The sequence below is a fragment of the Grampus griseus genome (genome assembly GCF_964374135.1).
Source record: "Grampus griseus genome assembly, chromosome: 12".
Taxonomy (NCBI): Eukaryota; Metazoa; Chordata; class Mammalia; order Artiodactyla; family Delphinidae; genus Grampus; species Grampus griseus.
The window spans coordinates 37,701,843-37,719,514 of record NC_139006.1 but is presented as its reverse complement, the minus strand read 5'-3'; the positions used below and the strand labels follow the sequence as shown (position 1 = coordinate 37,719,514).

The 17,672-nt window shown below is 39.0% G+C and overlaps 1 protein-coding gene across 2 annotated transcripts in view; it reads right to left on the bottom strand.

Annotated features, from left to right (window-relative positions):
• The window catches only part of YES1 (YES proto-oncogene 1, Src family tyrosine kinase), a 61,140-nt gene that overhangs the window by 26,469 nt on the left and 16,999 nt on the right, over positions 1-17,672 (bottom strand). Inside the window, exon 1 of one of the 2 annotated variants that reach the window (XM_082667611.1) lies at positions 11,673-11,773. The exons of the other annotated variant lie outside the window; for it this stretch is intronic. The gene's annotated coding sequence lies outside the window, so the exon portion shown is untranslated. Of the gene's footprint in view, positions 1-11,672; positions 11,774-17,672 lie in introns of those variants that run through there. 2 annotated transcript variants of the gene reach the window in all.

Sequence of the window (17,672 nt, the reverse complement as noted above, 5' to 3'; positions counted from 1 at the left end):
AGCTGCAAATAAAGTCTCTCCACATCATTTATCTTTATTACAATTCTGCTAATGTATCATTCCAATCATGTCATTCTCCAGCTCAATCTCCTTTAATGGTTCAATGCCAACATGCCACAGTGTATTGGGAAAACCATGGGCTCTGATGCCAGAGGCAAGAGTTTGAATCCTAGCTTCTTACTTCCTAGTGCAGTGACTGCAGGTATGTTGCTTAACTTCTCTGCACTTCAGTTATTTGAAAAAGGAGAACAATAATATCACCTACTTCGTAAGGTTTTCTATAAGGATTAAATTTCTTACAACTTCTAGACAATCTCTGGTTCTACACAGTGGGTACTAGCAAATTCTGGTTGCTTTCCTTCTACCTATACCAGCACTGTGTAACAGAAATATAATCTGAGCCATGCATATAATTCTAAATTTTCTAGTAAATACATTTAAAAAATAAAAACAGGTAAAATTAATTTTAATAATATATTTGATTTGACTCAATAAATCTAAAATATAATTATTTCAACATGTCATCAATATGAAAAAATTTAATGAGATGTTTTATATTCTCCTGTACTAAATCTTAGAAATCTGGTGTGCATTTTAAACTTACAGTACATCTCAATTTGGACCAAGCACATTTTAAGTGCTCAACAGCTGTATGTGGCTAGTAGCTACTACACAGGACAATGCAGCTCTATATCTTTTCCCTTCCCTACCAATGGACGCACTCCCAATGCTTGCCAAATTGGACTTCAATTTATCTTTCCCACTTTATCATTTCCTCACTTACCTTATGCACACATGGAGAAAAAATAAATTCCTGTTTCTCCAATACACATGCCCTGTGCTTTCCCATTTTTGTGTTTTCCCTCCTAAAAGTGCCTCTGTCGGTTAATACTCTCCTCACATCTCTACCTGCTAAAATTTATCCATTCACTGAGGGTTATTACAAATGTTACTTTACCATTCAGGCTGTCTCCATAACTGGTAAAATACCTTCTTCCTTAAAACTTCTAATGTACTTTTGGAGAGATTTTTGTACGAGACTCACTTGCATCTTGTTTTCTGCTAATTCCCAGCCTACCCTCAAGTCACTGGCAACACATTTCTTAAAAAGCAACAGTTTCTCACCTCTTATATACTGTACAGCCTACCAACATGACTTGCATATAGTATGTTTACTGATATGACAAAATCTGCATTATTCCATTCACTTCCTGCAGAAGAACTAATGGTGATTTCATTAATTCACTTTGTTTTTTTCCTGGCTGTGACGCGTGGCATGCGGGATCTTAGTTTCCCAACCAGGGACTGAACCCGCACCCCCTTCAGTGGAAGTGCAGAGTTCTAACCACTGAACTGCCAGGGAATTCCCCTAATTCACTTACTTTTTACAGTATTTCCCTTCTTTTACAGCATTCAAAAGGAAGTAGGTGAGTGATAAGATGACTGCTTCATCAATTCTGAAAGACTGAACATTTTTACAAACTCAACTACATAATATTGATTTAAAATGTAGCTATAAATATTAAAAGAGAAACAGTCTCAGAAACTCAAAGTTGGAAGGTTTTCACATCTATCTTAAAACAGGTATATTCTGAAGACGTGACAATAAAGCACAGGATTGGAACATGACTGGGACTGGAAACTTACAATATCTACTGAAAACACTATGAGAGAATAATAAGCTAAATATATAAAAGGCAGTCTTCTAAATGTGTTAGAAAAAACTAAAGGTAAGCTGTTTCATAATCTAGGAGTTGGAAAAGCCTTTAAAGCGTAAAAGTAGAAACCTTAAAGGAAAAGACTAAGAGATATATGATTAAGTTGGGGGGGCAGGTGTGGACACAGAAACTCTTAAGTGAAACTAAAGACGTGAGAAGTAGGGAGAATATCTTTGCACTTGCTCATGCTCTTACTTGCTCTCTCAACACATACATGTACTCATATGAAAACTGGTTGACGTTCTTAATACAGACAACTCTTACACGTTAAAAAACATATATATAAGCCCCTTAGAAAAATAGGAAAGCCTATCAACAGGCAATTCACGAAGGAAATATGAAAGGCCAATTAGCATATGAAGATATGTCCAACCATCCCAGTCTTCTAATAAATGCAAATTTTTAGGGAATTCCCTGGGGGTCCAGTGGTTAGGACTCCACACTCTCACTGCTGAGGGCCTGGGTTTGATCCCTGGTCGGAGAAGTAAAATCCCAAAAGCCGCACGGCACGACAATCAATCAATAAATGCAAATTTTTAAAGGTATCCTTTTTGCTTATGAGATTGGCAAATTTTGGCTCAATACTCAAGGCTGAAGGGTGAATTTTAATCAACAATCAATATATACCCACAAAATATGTTAAATTGCAAAAATATTTTAAAATCTATACAAGACTTTCACTATTACCTATATCCAAAGTCTAAATATTAAAAAAAATTTTAACGATTACATAGACTTTGAAAGAACAGTAGTTGTATGACAGAGAAAAAATTATGAAAGCCAGTAACGGTGCTAACATTTTAAATTTGATAACAGACCAACTGAAATACATCAATTCATAACCAAGGTTACTATAACTATTTACCCACCCTCATTTCTATTTCCAGCTTCCTTAATTCCTCATTTTCACCTTTTTCTTCACTCAGGATCTTTGCTAAGGTCTTTTCGCCCCGTAAGACATCACTCCTAACTTAACTCCTCTTCCTTCAAAAGTCGTATCATCTTTTTTCCCTCACTCTACCAGTTTTTCATTACTACTGTCCTCCAGTCTCTTTTTCTTAAATAGAGTCTTTGGTCCAGCTCCTCACATCTACCCACTTATTCTTTTCAATAGCTCCAGGACAGTTCCAATAGCACCCAGTATCAATACACAGGAGCCATCACGGCTGCCCATCTCCTTTAGAAACATTTATATATATATATATATGTATATATGTATATAAGTGTGTGCGTATATATATATATAATATATATATATTGGCCACACTGCGTTGCTTGTAGGATCTTAGTTCCCCGACCAGGGATTGAACCCGGGCCCCTGGCAGTGAGAGTGCTGAGTCCTAACCACTGGACTGCCAGGGAATTCCCTAGAAACATTATTATAAATGTAGGATGTGATTTACATTTTTAAGTAAACTTCAGGTGCAATGAGTTATACAGATTTTAATGGACTGTCTTAGAAACATAACATTATTTAAAATATTTACATGGGAAAAGCCTCTTTCAAGTTCCAAGCTACTAACTTACAGATACATATTTATTAACAACATATATTTATGAGACACTATAAAGGGAGCTAAGGATGGCAAGAATGGTTCTTTTTCTTTAAAAAGGTCACACATAAGTGAAGGAAAAAAACACAGTATTGTAAAATTTGAAAAATGCCAGAGTGAAAAAAAAAACACTAGAGCAGAGGTACATACAGAACATCATGGGAATACAACAGAAGTTATGAGCTCTGCCTTGAGTGCTTGGGAAAGAAAATTTTGCAGACAATGGCATCTGAGCTAGGTCTTGAAGAGTTGGAGACTTAGGGAAGAAGCACTAGGATATTCCAGGAAGAATGAAGTGGGAAGAATGGTTCAGATGTTTGGAACAGCATGGTGTATTTGGGGAACAGAAAACCCTGTGGCAGGAGTATAAGGGGGTGTTTTTGAGAATGGTGGGACAGATGGCTACTGTTCGAGGAGAATTTACACACAAAGAGGATTATTTGCTAAGCAATAACTTTTAGATTTATCCAGGGAGCACTGGAAAGTTAAGATTCTTAAAAAGATGAATAGGGCTTCCCTGGTGGTGCAGTGGCTGAGAGTCCGCCTGCCGATGCAGGGGACACGGGTTGGTGCCCCGGTCTGGGAAGATCCCACATGCCACGGAGTGGCTGGGCCCGTGAGCCATGGCCGCTGAGCCTGAGTGTCCGGAGCCTGTGCTCCACAACGGGAGAGGCCACAAGAGTGAGAGGCCCGCGTACCGCAAAAAAAAAAAAAAAAGGTGAATCGCAGAAAATATGTTTTAGAATAACTGTGGTAAAAGGACAAATTATAGAGTGGAAAGAAAATGGCGGCAGTTAGTCAAGTTACAAAACTACTGCCATGACCCATGTGAGGCAGGACAAAAGCACGATTACTGGGGCCAAAGATGAGGGGAAATGAAAATAAGTAAAATAATCAACTCTAGGTGATCGGCTGAGTATGGGTGGAGGAGACATGAAAAAGGAGTCATTTACTCAGTCCCTACAATTTACCAAACACTTTAAAAGTAGTTACTATGTGCATGCTAGGGGCTGGATGACGCCAAGAGTTTCTAGTTTGAACTGAGTGGAAAGTAACACCATGAGGTAGAGAAAAGAGAAACAGGTTTTTCTGGACCAACCAGTTCAGTTTCAGATGTTAGTTTTAGGGGTCTGTGGGGCATGATGTTAAGAAGTCTAGTGGGGAATGACAGTAAGTGTAAAACTCAGAAAGAGGTAGAAACCAGAGAAAAGTTAAATTTTTTTTCAGTGTTACCACACCTTTTGGAGATAATAAAACTCACCCAAGGCACAGACTTGGAGAGGTGTGAAAAATTAATACAGTGTTGCAAGACACCTACAGATAAGGGACAGACGGGCAAGGAAATTAGGAAGCAGCAATTAAGAGTTGGGAGTGCTTTCATAAATACAAAAACACAATTGGAAAGGATAATCATTAACTTCAAGGTAGTGGAAAGGGTTGGGGAAGAGTTTCAACTGTATCTGTGGCACTTTTTCTTTTTTCTTAAAAGATAAATGAAGCAAATAGAGAAAAATGTTAATGTGTTAAATGTAGGTAATAGATATAATTCTTTTTGTTAGTTTGGAGTATTTAATACATTTTTAACAAGCAGAATAATACAGTGGGAATAGAGAAATAGACTTTCAAGAAGAAAATGACTAATAATGGTAAAGACCAACATGAAATCAAGTGGCATTTAAACTGATTTTAAAAGGCCAGCTGATTAGTAATTAGGAGCTCACTGATGACTTTCACAAGAGCATTTCTTAGCATCATGAAGGTAAAAGTTAGAGCACAGTTAAGTTGAATAATAAATTAATGACTAGGCCATGAAAATATGGTGAAATCTGGAATGCAACATCTTCATAAGCTGGGAACATACACTTTGTATCAAAACGTTTTATATGATTTCTTTGTCTACTTCACAGATCCTTTCCTTCGCAGTCTTGGCGTAATCTAATTCGGCAGACACTTGGGTTACTCAACAGCCATCCTGCTTTGATAAAAGAACCCTGATTTTGTTCACCTTCCTTCATTTGTCCAGCCCCAGGTAATAAATAATGACTGATTTAAGCCACTCTTGGTCCTATCCCTTTGCCATTAACTGTGTAAGCCATGAGCATGGGCTTCTAGGAAGTTTATCCTCACTTGTAAAAAGGAATACAAGACAGAAATATTCCATTTCACTCCCTAGATGTTATTGTTGTTGATGCCTAAATCTGAGACCACAAAGCACCCATGTGAAAGGAGGACACAAACATACTGAAAAGGGGAGGGCAGAAAGATGAAAGGAACTTGGGTCCCTGATGCTGCTGCTCAGTTACTGAACTATATAACCCTATAATAACCCGAGAACACAATTTAGCTCCAGAAATCTTACTATGTGAGATAAATATCTACTGTAAAAGTCAATTTTCTTGTTTGGTTTTCAGTTACTTGCAGCTGAAAGGATCTTAAATAATAAACTACTCAAATCACATGACAATGGTTAATATATTAAATCCCTTTCAACATATCAAGAATCAATAGCTTAACAAAAATAGATCTTCTCTCAAAGTATTTACATAAATCTGAGCTATCCTTAAGACTGTAAAATTTATAGTCTATAAAAGTAAAATTCAATTTTTAAGCAAATGATTTCATAGATATTTGCTTGAGTATAAGGTGCATGAATATTTGCTGAAAAACAGGCTTTACCTCAATTTGAATATTACTGTTACTTTAAGATTTTCTGAGAAATATGAATTTAAAATTTAGATTACAGAAACTTCTTCCCTTAGACACTACCAGATATTCTTTCCTAAAATGTTCTTTTTTAACAAAATTAGCTTCGGGACTTCCCTGGTGGCACAGTGGTTAAGAATCCGCCTGCCAATACAGAGGACACAGGTTCGATCCCTGGCCCAGGAAGATCCTGCATGCCGTGAGGCAACTAAGCTCGTGCGCCACAACTACCGAGCCTGCGCTCTAGAGCCCACGAGCCACGACTACTGAAGCCCGCACACCTGGAGCCCCTGCTCGGCAACAAGAGAAGCCACCGCAATGAGAAGCACGTGCGTTGTATCTAGAGAAAGCCTGCATGCAGCAACGAAGACCCAACGCAGCCAAAAAAAGAAAAAAAAAAATCAACTTTGGGCTTCCCTGGTGGCGCAGTGGTTGAGAGTCCACCTGCCGATGCAGGGGACATGGGTTCGTGCCCTGGTCCGGGAGGATCCCACATGCCGCAGAGCGGCTGGGCCCGAGAGCCATGGCCGCTGGGCCTGCGCGTCCGGAGCCTGTGCTCCACAACGGGAGAGGCCACAACAGTGAGAGGCTCGCGTACCGCAAAAAACAAAAACAAAAACACAACTTTGAGGTGTAATTTACATACAATAAAATGCACCATTTAAAGTGTACAGTTCAATGAGTTTCGGCAAATGTCTGTAACTGTGCAACCAATACTATAATTACAATATAGAAGATTCCAATCACCCCCAGAAGATTCTGTTGTACCCTTTTCCCAATAGGGAAAATCCCCAACCCCAGCCCTAAGCAGTCACTGATTTGTTTTCTCTAACTATACATTTATCTTTTCTAGAGTTTCATATAAATAGAATAATACTATAGTCTTTTTCGTGTCTGCCATATTTTTAAATTAGGCATTGTGTACCTGAGATACTTCCATATTGCTGCATATATAGGTAGTTCATTAATTTGTATTGCTAAGTAGAACCCCATCATATACCATAATTATTTAGCCATTCACTTGTTGATGGGTATTTGGGTTGTTCCAGTTTGGGGCTATTATAAATAAAACAGCTACAAACATCCCCATACAAGTCTTCGGGTGGGTAGATATGTGCCTCTCCCCCCTCTCCCCATAAATACCTAAGGAATGGAACTGCTTGGTCATATAAAGTTAAGTTACTGTAATAAGCTGCTAAACTGGTTTCCATAGTGACTGTACCATTTTGCATCCCCACCAGCAGTGAATGTGAATCCATTCTCCACATTCTCAACAACACTTCTAAGTCTTTCTTTCCCCTCTCAGAAACCCATCACATGTTTACTTGGGTTTGGATATGATCCAAATAGTCTACACAGCTCTTTGACTTTTTATTCTATCTAAAGAGCTTTGACAATTGAAATCTACTGATACCAAAGGTAGCTGACAATATAAAATGCATATGGCTGAATTGATGTTACACACATTTACAACATGAGCATTACCAAAATCATTAGAACTGTTGATTAACCACTGATTTTAGTTCACTGATATAAACAATGGTCAGGACTTAGGTAACTGCCAAACACCTTTACCACCATTTAATTTGCCAATGCTATCAAGAGCATTTCAATCTCAAGCCTGCCCTCTAAAATCCAGTATTATTTCTACACTCAGATTAGATCCAATGGCAATCTAAGACTGCATGGTTACTAAGATGCAATGATGATTCCTTCATACCTTACTACATCAATAGGTCAGTTTCTCACTTTTAAAACCCTATCTTTAAAAATTAAGGCATAAATGTGTAAAATCCACTCATATTAGTATACAGGTCTGCAAGTTTTGACACATGCATACAGTCGTGCAACTGCCCCCTCAATGAAGATAAAGAACAGTTCCATCCCCACCCCCATTCCATGACACCTCCATGCACTTTTTGTAGTCAACCTCCCCCTCCAACCCCAGGCAACCATTAATCTGTTTTCTGTTCTTACAGTTTCACCTTTTTTTCCCCAGATACCATACGGCATGTAGCTTTTTGATTCTGGCTTTTTTCAGTTAGCATAATCCATCTGAGATCCACCCATGTTTTTGCAGGTATCAGTTCATTCCCCTCCCCCACCCCCCTTTTTTTAGTTCATTCCTTTTTATCGCTGAGTGGTATGCATATACCACAGTTTGTTTATTCATTCCCCAGTTGATCTGGGTTGTTTCCAGTTTTTGAAAATCACAAATAGAGCCACTATGACCACATACACATAGGTTTTTCTGTGAACACAAGTTTTCATTTCATTTGAGTAAATACTTAGGAGGGAAACTGCTGGGCTGTATTGGAAGAATAACTTTATAAAAAACTGCAAACACTTTTCCAAAGCAGCTTTAACATTCTGCATTCTCCCGATCAAAATGAGAATTCCAGTTGCTCTACATCCTCATCAACACTTGTTATTGGTCAGTTGATTTTTTTAGGTGTGTAGTGCTATTGTTAAGGTTTTAATTTATATTTTCCTAACGACTAAGCACCTGATATTAAGCATCTTTTCATGTGCTTATTTGCTACTCATATCTACTTTGGTGAAGTATCTGTTCAACTCAATTTTTTAATTGGGTTGTCTTCTAATATATTCTGGAAACAAGAATATTTACTAATATAATACTATTTATTATATTATTTAATATTCCAGAATCAAGTTCTTTGTCAAATATTTTTTCCCAGCCTATAGGTTGCCTTTGCATTTTTATAGCAGTATCCTTGAACATGATTTTTAATTCTGATGCTCAATTAAGAAGTTTTAATTTTATGGTTTGTGCTGTGTCCTAATTGAGGATTCTTCACCAGAAGAATTTCTCCTGTTTTCACCATAAGTTTTAGCTCTTTATATCAGGCCTACTGAGCCATTTTAAGTGGATTTTTGTGTATGTTGTGAAGTCTGCGATCCCATATTTTTAAATTGGATATACAGTTCTTCAACTGCCATTTGTTGAAAAGACTATCCATTTCCCATTGAATTATCTTGATACCTTTGTCAAAAATCAATTAATCATATACAGCTTCCCTGGTGGCGCAGTGGTTGAGAGTCCGCCTGCCGATGCGGGGGACACAGGTTCGTGCCCCGGTCCAGGAGGATCCCGCATGCCACGGAGCAGCTGGGCCCGTGAGCCATGGCCTCTGGGCCTGCACATCCGGAGCCTGTGCTCCGCAGTGGGAGAGGCCGCGGCAGTGAGAGGCCCGCATACCACAAAAAAAAAATCAATTAATCATAAATGCAAGGGTCTGTTTCTATACTATTAGTTCCATTGTTTTATATTATATGTCTATGCTAGTGTCAATTATCACACTGTCTTCATCACTATAGCTTTACAGTAAGTCTTGAAATTAGATAAAATAAGTCCTCCAGGGTTTTTTTTATCTTCTCCAAAATTATTTTGGATACTCTATGGAAGGGGGTCAACAAACTTTTTCTGGAAGGGGTCAAAGAATAGACATTTTAAACTTTGCAAACCAAATGGTCTCTGTCACAACTACCTGACTCCACCATGTTAGTGCAAAAGCATGTTAGTGCATAGACAATACATAAGTGCTAAGTGTGGCAATGTTGTAATAAAACTATTTCCAAAAACAAGCAGCGGGTCAGATTTGGCCTGGAAGTTGCAGTTTGCCTGTGCACTAGGGTCTTTCATTTCCATACAAACTGTAGAGTCAGCTTGTCAATCTCTAGAAAAAATGCCTGCTGGAATGTTGACTGAGATGATATTGAACCTACAGATCAATTTGGGGAGAACCGGCATCTTGAAAATATTGATCTCCTGATCCAAGAATACAGTACTCCATTTATTTAGAACTTTAAAAATTTCTCTCAGCAATGTTCTGCAATTTTCAGTGTATAGATAGATAGGTCTTCTTCAATTTTTGTTAAACTTATCTCTAAGCATTTCATGGTTTTTGGTTATTACTATAAATGGTATTACTTTATTTCTATTTCTAATTGTTCATCACTTATATAAACATATATTAATAATATATATACTTGATACTTATATATTGACCTCATATCCTGTGACCCTAATAATAATAAGTTCACATCTTAATTCTAATAGCTTTTTTTTTAGTTCCATAGGATTTTCTATATTAAAGGTCATGTGTACAAATAAACACTTTTACTCTCCCTTAGCACCTCTAGTACAATGCTGAATAGAAGTGAGGAGAGAGAACATCTTTGCCTCGTTCCTGATCTTAAGGGAAAAGCATTTAGTCTATCACCATTAAGTATATTAGCTGTAAGACTGTAGCTGACCTTCATTAGGCTAAGGGACATTCTCTTCTAATTCTGTGTTTGCCTAGAGTTTTTGTCATGAATGGGTGTTAAATTTTGTCAGTTATTTTTATATATCTAATCAGATGATCACATGGGTTTTCTCCTTTACTCAACTGATATGGTGGATTAAACTAATTGATTTTTGAGTGTTAACCCCACCTTGGCACCTCTGCATTCTTGGAATAAAACCCATTTGGTTATGATATATTACCCTTTTAATATATTCCTAAAGGCTAATATTTTGTTCAATATTTTTATGTCTATAATCAAAGAGATATTGCTCTTTTGTTCTCTTGTAATTTGTCTGTGTTTGGTATCAGGATAATTTTGGCCTCATGAAATAAGTTGGGAAATGTTCCCTTCCTCCTCTATTATTTTAAAGAGTTAAAATTAGTATTACTTCTAAAATATTCAAAAGAATTCACCAGTGAAGCCATCTGGGCCTTGAGTTTTCAATTACAAATTTAACATACAGGGCTACTCATATTTGATTTTTCTTGTGTTACTTTGGTAACTTTTTCAAGATTTGTCCAATTCACCCAAGTTATTAAATTTATATTAGCATGAAGTTGTTCATAATATTCCTTTGTTAATCTAGTCTAGCACCACAGCCCTTTCAAGGTTTCTATTAGAAGTCCAGAGTAATCAACAAGGACTTTTTCCCCTCCAGTTGGTAAAACCTCAAATGCCTCCCAACCCTCCGTGATCTCAAAGGGCCACCAGCTCACAACAAACTGCTCTTTGCCTGGCTTTACAGTTTCACACTCTGCAGGTACCTTCCAGAATTCAGCAAAAAAATCAGAGAGACTCCTTTGCAGACTGTTAGCGTTATTTTTCTAAATAGTGGTCTTTCTGCTGGAATTCTCCCCTGCAATTTCCAGCTGCCTTGGCCTCCATGAATTCTGATCTCCTCGACTTATTAAGACCACTCTCAGGCTTCCCTGTGGCGCAGTAGTTAAGTAACCGCCTGCCAATGCAGGGGACACGGGTTCAAGCCCTGGTCCGGGAAGATCCCACGTGCTGTGGAGCAACTAAGCCTGTGCGCCACAACTACTGAGCCTGCGCTCTAGAGCCTGTGAGCCACAACTACTGAGCCCACGTGCCACAACTACTGAAGCCCACACGCCTAGAGCCCGTGCTCCGAAACAAGACAAGCCACTGCAATGAGAAGCCTGCACACCGTAACAAAGAGCAGCCCCCGCCCCGCTCGCCACAACTAGAGAAAGCCCACGCACAGCAATGAAGACCCAATGCAGCCAAAAATAAATAAGTAAAGTTAATTTTTTAAAAAAGAAAAGAAAAAAAAAAGAACCACCCTCCTTTGCCCAAGATCCCTATCCCTGCTCTGCAATTATGCCTCTAGAGAAAGCTGGGGTGATTAGGTGACTGTCCAGCTTACCTCATTTGTTTCCTGTCTTTCAGGGATCACAGTCCTGTATTGCTGTTGTTCAATGTCTGAAAACAATTGTTTCATATACTTTGTCCAGATTTTCGGTTTTTGGTTTTGGGCGGAGTGGTAAATCCATCATGGCCACTTTAAATGTTCTTAAAGGGGACTTCCCTGGCAGTCCAGTGGTTAAGACTCCACGCTTCCAATGCAGGGAGCATGGGTTCGATCCCTGGTTGGGAAACTAGGGTCCCACATGCTGCAAGGCACGGCCAAAAAGAAAAAAAAGTTCTTAAATTTAATCCCTAAAAAAACATTTCATTCCTTGGTTTTAATATCATTAACGTGCAGAGAGTATTATTTCTAAATAAAATTAAGTCAGTTTATATAACAGATAATGGACTTATTCCTTAACAATAACCACTTTCAGGGACTTCCCTGGCGGTCCAGTGGTTGAGACGCTGCGCTTCCACTGCAGGGGGTGTGGGTTCGATCCCTGGTCGGGAAACTAAGATCCCACATGTCACTCCACATGGCCAAAAAAATCATCATCATCATCACTTTCAAACAAATTAACATTTTAAATGTTTTACTATAATTGAAGTGCTCTGTAGTATTTTTAATTTCAAGAAATAATTTTTAAGGTAGCATTTATGTACCCACTTGCTAAGTCTAAAATTTATACTCAGCTTAATGAGTTAGGCTCTTTTGGACTCCAGAAAGTTTTTATTCTAAACATAAAAATGGTAATAGGGAAGAGGCAAGAGTCTCATAAAAACCATAAACTACAGAACAATCTAATCATATAGATTAATCCCAAAAAGCTGATAGTGTTCAAGTTTGAATGCAGGTCTTGATACTGGGTAATCATTGCTTTATTGTTAGGAGCTTACTGCTTCCCTTCTATAATGTGGATTCAGCATCTCTATTTCCATACCCCCGATGCTTCAACCAACTATTTCACTCTCTACTGGGATAACAGTTCCCTACTTCTAACCCCTATTTACTCATAATTTTGATTCATTTATGGTCTATTCCAGGTTTCCTCAAACTCCCCCAGCCACTGCCTAATTCACTTATTTGAGTTTGCACTAGCATGAAGAAGAGTAAAAGCAAAAGAATGTAAGTTGCTATCTCATTGCCCTAACCTGCTGACCAGATTTGTCCGTCAGGTGCTCACCCCATGGTCTCCTTACAAGATTGTGGGCCTAGAAGTTACCATGATGATTAGTCTGTTCCGCATAAGCTCTTGCTTTAGTACCTATTAAAAATACATATATTTTAGCGAAATGTACTAAAAGTAAAAACTTTTCCAACTGAAACAAATTTCTGTGTTAGATTTTTTTTCTTTAGTGGAAAGGAAGTCAGAGATATGGAAGATTAATGTGTAATGCTGATCTAGCCCCACTAAGTCACCAGCCATTACCAGAGGGTAGAGTCAGGCAGGTTAACAAATGCAAAGTTTTACTTTGATCCCTCATCACACCTAAACTATTGTACTTTCTCATCTTCCCTGGATAAAGGGCAAGAGAAGGTAGAGTGGAACTAAAAACATCAACAGAGCTTTGCTGATGGGGCAAATTCTCAAAAGCAGAGAAGTAAAATGGCCCCTTTCTATTTCTCTTATGGCTGTCCTGTCATCCCCCAAAAGAACATAAATTATAGTACTCGAAAACCTTTTGTTTCAAAATGCTATAGGAAATAAAGCATTGATAAGGTAGTGACAACAAGAAGAAATGCTACCAGATATTTAAGATGGTCAGGCATTCTCTTTTCAAACCTCAGGCCTTCATAATCCTGTCCATTTCAACTTTCCCTCTTCTCTCTACACATCCCACTTATTTTGGCAAAAATTTTTTCTAACTTTCCTATGTTTCTCATACTCACTTAAAATATAATCGCAATTTTCTTGATTTCTGCCCATGCTTGCTGCTTCCACTACATTAAAACTGCTCACTAAGGTCCCCAATTAACTGCACATTGATAAATCAATCCAGTCCTCATCTCACCTAACCAGTCAGCCACAGTCCATACAAGGGATCCCTCCCTTTTCCACCTAGTTTCTAGGACACACCCTCCTCACCTCCTGACATCTAAACACAGGCCTTCTCCATCTACACTCACTCCTTTGCTGGTACACCCAGTCTCATATCTTTAAATACCTGTACAACAGTATACATCAACGGTTACCAAAGTCTCCTCACTTGAACTCCAGATTAGTTTTCTAAATATCTACTCAATATCCCCAACTTGCATGTCTAAAAGCACCTCAAATTTAACATTTCCAAGACTCCTAATCTTTTTCCCCAAACCAGCTCCTGCAATCTTCCCCATATCAGTAAATGTTAATGCTGTTCCTCCAGTTGTTCAGGACAAAAACTCTGAAGTATCCTTTAATCTCTTTATTTCACATCCTATATCCAACTCTACAGCAAATTCCTAGGCTTTATTTTACAAATATATCCAGAATCTGAAAACTTTTCTCCACCTCCACTGCTAATCTGGTCCAAGTCACACCATCTCTCACTAATTCCACAACATGGAATTACTCCCAACAGCCTAGATGGTCTCCCTGTTCCTGCTTTTGCACCCCCTCACGGGCTTTTCTCAAAGTAATAGAGCTATCCTTTTAAAACATGAATCAGGGACTTCCCTGGTGGCGCAGTGGTTAAGAATCCGCCTGCCAAAGCAGGGGACATGGGTTCGATTCCTGGTCTGGAAAGAACCCACATGCCACGGAGCAACTAAGCCCTTGTGCCACAACTACTAAGCCTGCACTCTACAGCCCGAGTGCCACAACTACTGAGGCCACATGCCACAACTACTGAAGCCCGTGCGCCTAGAGCCTGTGCTCTGCAACAAGAGAAGCCACTGCAATGAGAAGTCCACGCACCGCAACAAAGAGTAGCACCCGCTCGCCACAACTAGTGAAAAGCCCATGCGCAGCCACAAAGACCCAACGCAGCCATAAATAAATAAATTTATTAAATAAATAAATAAATCACGAGTCATTTCACATCACTCTGTGCCACAATCCGTCCAAGACTTTCACTGCACTCAGAGTAAAAGCCGAAGTTCTTACAATCGCCTTCGAGATCCTACTACGGAGCCCCCATTACTTCTCTTACCTCATCTCCTACTACTGTGTCCTTATTTGCCCCATGGCCTTCTTGCTGTCCTTCAGACAGGCCAAGTAACTCCCATCTCAGGCCACTGCCCCTTCTTTTCTCTGCCTGGAAAGCTCTTCTGCTACATACTGGCATGGCTCATACCCTCAGCTTCTTCGGGTCTTTGCACTATTACCACCTTCTCAATAAGAACTTCTCTGACCACCCTATATAAAGCAGCAGTACAACATTCCCTAGAGTACTGCCTATTCCCCTTTAACCTGCTTTATTTTTCTTGATAGCACTTATCACTATATAAAACATAAGCGTTGACAGCACAGACTGTTCTGTTATTTGCTTATTGGATGTACAGCACAGTACTTAAGAACAGATTTTAGAAACAGAATGTCTGGGTTCAAAGTCTGAGTCCAGGGCTTCCCTGGAGGCGCAGTGGTTGAGAGTCTGCCTGCCGATGCAGGGGATACGGGTTCGTGCCCCGGTCCGGGAAGATCCCACATGCCGCGGAGTGGCTGCGCCCATGAGCCATGGCCGCTGGGCCTGCGCGTCCGGAGCCTGCGCTCCGCAACGGGAGAGGCCACAACAGTGAGAGGCCCACGTACCGCAAAAAATAAAAAAAGTCTGAGTCCACCGCTCAGCAGCTTCGTGAGCTTTGGCAAGTTACTCAACCTTTCTGTGCCTGTTTCCTCATCTGTAAAATGGGAAAAATAAAAGTTAAGACTCAAGAGTTATTGTGAGGATTAAATGAGTTAATACATGTAATGCGCCTACAACAGTGCCTAGCATATAATAACCACTAATGTTTGCTATAATGGTAATGACTTTGAGGATAATGATGGCTCTCCTCTCCAGAATCTAATGGCAAATTTTGTTTTTAAATTTTATTGAAGTATAACATATATGCAGAAAAGTAAATATAACAAATGTACAGCTAGACGAATTAGCACAAACCAAACACCAATGTACTCACCACCCAGATTAAGAAACATACTTAACTGCCAGCAACCACCCTACTGGAAATATACCTTGCAGGAGATTGCTGGGTCACAGAGTACACAGTGCCGAACAGTTTTCCAGGGTGGCTGCACCAGTATATAATCCCATCAGCAGATTATGAGAGTTGCCATTGCTTCACATGTTCATCAATACTTGGCATTTTCAATCTTTTAAAATTTATCTGTTCTGGTGGGTATGTAGTGGTCTCTCACTGTGCTTTAAATTTTATGTTCATAATTATTGATGAAGTGAGCACCTTTTCATATGTTTATTGGCCATTCTCTTTTGTGAAATGTCTATTCAAAACACTCAGTTTCTTATAGGGTTGTCTCTTTTTCTTATTGATCTATAAGGCATTCTCTGTAGTATTCCCAGAACCTAGAACAGAGCCTGGAACATAGTAAGCATCAATAATATTTTTTAAATGAATGAATGCCTGCTCTGTTTTTCTTCAGATCCTAATCATCTCTGTTTCTGCAACTATGCTACATAATTGGATAATTTATAGTGATTCTCAACCTCTAATCCAATCCAAGGAGGTTCTAACTTGTGAACTGCTTAATAATTTTTATAAAGGAGACCTTGTCTAGAACACCATCCAGGATTAAATCTTTCAATGGCTTCCTAGTACCTACAGAATAAGAACCCAACTCCTTAACCTGGTATTCCACGTTTACTTCCCCAATTTACCTTCCCAACCTGCTTTCCCTACCACCTGCTAATCTTCCCAAACACAGACCTGGGGTTGGGGGAGACAAAAAAGCCAATTAGACTTTAAGTATGTAAATCAGGGAGCAGAGACTGTCTTTTAGAGGCAGAGCTAGCAGGATGTACAAAAGCCCACAGACAAGACAGAACAAAGTGGGATTTTGAAACCGTAAGTAGTTTGGTGCTGAAGTACAATGTGGAAGAGTAATAAGGGGAAAGATGAGGCCAGAAGAGACAGCAACAGGGAACAGAGCCTATACTACAAGGATCTTCTTCTGCTTAATACAAATTGCTTTAGATGCATGGGTATTCATTTAATTTTTGTTGAAAGAATAAATCAGGGACTTCCCTGGTGGTCCAGTGGTTAAGACTCTGTGCTCCCAATGCAGGGGGCCTGGGTTTGATCCCTGGTCAGGGAACTAGATCCTACATACACCGCAACTAAAAAAGGCTGCATGTTGCAACTAAAGATCCCACATGCTGCAACTAAGCCCTGGTGGAGCCAAACAAATAAATAGTTAGAAAAAGAAAGAATAAATCACTGAATTGTAACTTGATTCTGACTTATTCTTTCCAACAACCTGCCTAACATTTGTTTCTCCCCAAAAGGCCAAGCATAGCAAGCATTCTAGAAATACTTGTAGGTTCTTCAACTATTTCCTTAACTTATCAATTCCATAAGTCAGATAAAAGTTTTTCAAATTTCCATCAGGCAGTCATATATCAGAACTGCCTATACTATATCAGAACCTGCTTTGTAACAGTATGTTTAGTAGAGCTGGAACAGATTTGAAATAATTTTTAAAATGCACCTGGCTCAATCATTAGCAAGTAACACTTCACATTGTACTCTATGTTAAGGTATTCTGTCTTAATAATATTTTACACTTTAACAGTGTTTTATGTCTCCAAAGTATTTTTTATTATTTAATTTGACCCCATAATAATCCTAATATTACTAGGGAAAAAAGAAAGTAGGTATAACCTCTACATCTTTTATTTGAAGAACCTGACATCTGGGTGGGTGAAGTCATTTGCTCAAGGAGATGAAGCTAAAAGTAAGCACAACTGGGGAACTGGGTCTGAGTTCTAGGCTGCCCTCTTTCCACTACCCATACAGCCTCTGGGGAAGCTTGTGTATAACATTTTCTGTTCTTTGATAAGTTACTGAACATCAGCCCTT